General features: G+C 42.7%; 1 non-coding gene across 1 annotated transcript; it reads left to right on the top strand.

Annotated features, from left to right (window-relative positions):
* Window positions 1-3566: 3566 nt before the first annotated feature.
* LOC116089626 lies at window positions 3567-3703 on the top strand. The gene has a single exon (XR_004118407.1). It is a non-coding gene; the product is annotated as a small nucleolar RNA SNORA17 (small nucleolar RNA).
* Window positions 3704-4215: the final 512 nt, after the last annotated feature.

Genomic DNA, 4215 nt, shown 5'->3' with positions numbered 1-4215 from the left:
TTAACAAATTCAGATAAATTGAAATCATGTAACTTTTCTCATCATAATGCAATAAAAGTTGTTTTTTTAAAAAAAGAAAAAAGAAACTCAAGAAGGAAGACCAAAATGTGGATACTTCGTTTCTTCTTAAAAGGGGGAACAAAATACCCATGGAAGGAGTTGCAGAAACTAACTATAGAGCAGAGACTGAAGGAAGGATAATCCAGAGATTGCTCCACCTGGGAATCCTTCCCATATTCAATCATCAAATCCAGACACTACTGTGGATGCCAGCAAGTGCTGGATGACAAGAGCCTAAGATAGCTGTCTCCTGAGAGGCTCTGACAGCACCTGACTAATACAGAAGTAGAGGCTCACAGCCACCCATTGAACTGACTACAGGGTCCCCAATGAACGAGCTAGAGAAAAGACCCAAGGAGCTGAAGGGTTTGTAGCCCCATAGGAGGGACAACAACATGAACTAACTAGTACCCTCAGAGCTCTCAGGGACTAAACCACCAACCAAAGTACACATGTTGGGAATAATGGCTCTAGCAGCATATGTAGAGCAGAGGATGGCCAAGTTGGTCATCAATGGGAGGAGAGACCCTTGGCCCTGTGAAGGTTCTATGCCCCAGTGTAGGGGAATGTCAGAGCCAGTAAGTAGTAGAGGGTAGGTGGTGAGCAGGGGGGAGGGGGAGGGAACAGGTGTTTGTTTTTGTTTTTGTTTTCGTTTTTGTTTATTTTATTATTTTTTCTTTTTTCTTTTTTTTTTTTGGAGGGGAACCTGGGAAAGGAGATGTTGTATTACATGTAAATAAATAAATCATCTAATAAAAAACAAGTCTTCCTCTTCCTGAAGTTTAGGCAAATAGTAATAATTAACAATAATAATAATATACAAAATAAAGACAAACCCCGAGTTTTCATCATGTAGGACAAATCTTATGTCAAGGGTAAATAAGTTAATTATTTGACTCAATCATCAAAACAAACCTCCAAGTAAGAAACACTATTATCCTTCTTTTATATAATTTATATATTATATTGATTTCATTTATATATAAGGATATAGGCAGAGTCAAGACCAAGGACAAATGTTTAGGAAGAGGCACAGTCAGAGCTTCTAGCTGAGGTAGCCACACTCCATATCGAACACTCTCAAGCATCAGTCTCTGCCAACTGAAACAGAAAGCAGTTAGTGATTCTTCCTGTCTACAAAAAAATTCTAAGCTTTGTAGTTTCCTGTGGGATTTCCTTAAGTATGTCTTTCAGAACGGTTTTTCTAAGGGCTACATATTCCAAAATTAGGTCTTACACATAAGAATCGTCCAAGGAAATTTGAAAGTCCTGCATATTAAAACAGTGAGAGTTTCCATAAGTCACAGGCTTTATAGGCTTCCCGAACCAACCTTGTAATAGTAGACATGATTGGTCTTTTGCCAGAAAACATTATTTGGAGTGTATTTTCCCCGTTTTTGTAATTTGTAGAATATGGCCCTGAAAACAGTCATAAATTACAGTGTATTGCTTAAGCAAATGGTTTGACTGTATGTGGATTGAGTATGGGGACAGGTTTCCAATTTTGTTATTAAAACATTTCATGTTTCTAAACTGCAAGATCTCAAGAGAAGAATACTATTCTCTCCCAAGCACAAAGCCAAATCCCAATTAAGTACAGATTTAAGATCTTTCATTTTCACTAGAAAAAGAGTAAATTAAAAAAATTTTTTGACTTAAAACCACCACTGCCATAAAACTCCCAAATGAATTTCTCTTTGGGGAAAAGAAATAAATTGAAAGCAAATGAATGATTCACTGAACAGATGTGGAATGAAGTTTACAGCCTTTCCTCTCAGCCAGAGTCAAGGCACTGTTCATTTGGGCCAGACTGGTACTCAGAGGTGTCATAAGAGAGGAAGAGCAGCAGGCATAAAGTGTCTGGTACCTAAGGAAGCTTAAGGAGAGAATGTGTCCACTCGGAAAGCAGGCAGGACACTCAAGGACCAATTCTTCAATGCTGTGCAGAGGGTTTGATAATTAACTAACCCGAAGAAATTGATTGTGTACTCTCCTGGGAATATTAAAATGTAGGCTGGAGCTGCACTTCAGAGGTGGGACACCTGTCTAGGATGTGCAAATCTCAGGAATGCACACACACACACACACACACACACACACACACACACACACACACACCAGGTTCATGCTTGACTAGCCTACACCTAATTACATAATACCCCATTTCAACACAGCACAGCATATAACAGGAAGAGAGGAAGATCTCTCTCTGCATCTGTGTTGAAAACCCCCCTTTTCCTGGGTCCTCTCAGGTCCCTCTCAGACCCCTCTCAGGTCCTTCTTAGGTCCCTCTCAGGTCCCTCTCAGGTCTCCCTCAGGTCCCTCTCAGGTCCCTCTTAGATTCTTCTCAGGTCTCTCCCAGGTCCCTCTCAGATCCCTCTCAGGTCCCTCTCAGGTCCCTCTCAGGTCCCTCTCAGGTCCTTCTCAGATTCCTCTCAGGTCCCTCTCAGATCCCTCTCAGGTCCCTCTCAGATCACCCTCAGGTCTCCCTCAGGTCCCTCTCAGGTCTCTTTCTCCTTGTTCACAGGGATTCTTCAGGGACTTCTCCACTGGAGCTCCCAGAAGCTCTACCAAGTTCCTGCTGCCACACTTCCTGTTTCTCGTTGTGAGGCTTTGTTGAAGTGTCCACATGATAGTTACCAGACCACCAGCTGGACTGCTGTGTAAATGCATGTGAGTCTTCAAAATTAGATTAATAAAGCACACAGTCGTCTATAAATAATTTAACTTCCAAAGCTCGCCAGCCAGTGAATCAAGTACAGATTCTTTTTTGGAATACGCCATGTTAATAAGCAATTGCTTGTAATAAATGCTGCATAATCTCTTCACTAGCAAATAATATTCATATGGTTAACTTCTGTTTCTCTCTTCACCCTTAATGACTACTGTTACATATTTTTATACTGAAGTTCAATAGCTGAGTATTCTTCCATTCAGTTAATATGTATTAAAGCCATATAAGGCTCTGTGCTGAATTCTGTAAGAAAATATCCAATATTAATAGGGCCTCAACTTTTTACTCAAGGGCTTATGAGTGTTGAGACTAAATCTCTTGGCTTTTAGAAAGAAGCCATTTGAGTTTAAAGACAGGCTTGGCTTGCCAACCTGGAACGAGCTTATTAATCTCACTGAGCTCTGATTCATTTTCCTATGAAATAGGGATGAGGATGATAACAATGATAACAATGTATCTCCCATCAGAAGGCAAGGGCCAGAGAAGACTGAGAGTCGTAGTGGCACCACAGAGAGAATGGCAGGTCAGTGTGAGAGATGAGAGATTTGGAACCCAACGACACAATGCCTAGATGCCTGGCACTATCTAACAGCCCATGGGGTGTCTTTAAAGGTCTTTGTGCAAGATTAGGACCTTGAATAAATGGGTCCTTCAAACAGATAACTTCTATGTAGAATGTGGTAGATAACCAACTTGAAAGGAAACTACAGGCAAAGGGACCATTTAAAGGTTGGCCTCAAAATTATAGGACATGTGGAAGAATGTAAGAACTTCTGCCCCCTAGAGACATTGCAGGTGTGGCTGCTATGTCGCATGTGTGTCAGTAGTTGGCAGAGAGGAAAGAGAGGGTCTATGTCTATGCTCAGTGTTCTGACCTATGGACATGTGAATGATTAGTAGTTTAAAACTCCCTGGGGGGAGGGGGGAAAGAAGTCTGAGATGACCACCAGTCCAGCACAGGCCCCAACAGGATCCAAGGAAAGAGAGTGAGCCAGAGTCGAGATGAACTTGCCTTGGTGCCATGTGGCCCAGAGGGAGTAAGTCAGAGACCTGGATAATTACTACATGGGGCTCTGGCAAAGAATAAGCCCCAAATGACCACCAGTCAGGCACCATGGGGTTCCAGGGGAGCTAGCCTGAGATGACCACCACTCAGGCACCATGGGATTCCAACAGGGAGCTAGCCTGAGATGACTACCAGTCAGGCACCATGGGATTTCAACAGGGAACTAGCCTGAGATGACCATCAGGCACCATGGGATTCCAGGGGAGCTAGCCTGAGATGACCACCAGTCTGGCGACATGCAGGCTTGGAGGGTTGACCATGTCTGAGATGACCCCTGCCCAATGTCATAAGGTATGAGTAGGGCATAGCACTCCTGAGACCACTCTTAAGATGATCCCAGATACTCAGAAGCCCC

This window comes from Mastomys coucha, unplaced genomic scaffold, assembly GCF_008632895.1.
Source record: "Mastomys coucha isolate ucsf_1 unplaced genomic scaffold, UCSF_Mcou_1 pScaffold14, whole genome shotgun sequence".
Taxonomy (NCBI): Eukaryota; Metazoa; Chordata; class Mammalia; order Rodentia; family Muridae; genus Mastomys; species Mastomys coucha.
This window is presented reverse-complemented; position numbering and strand designations above follow the sequence as displayed.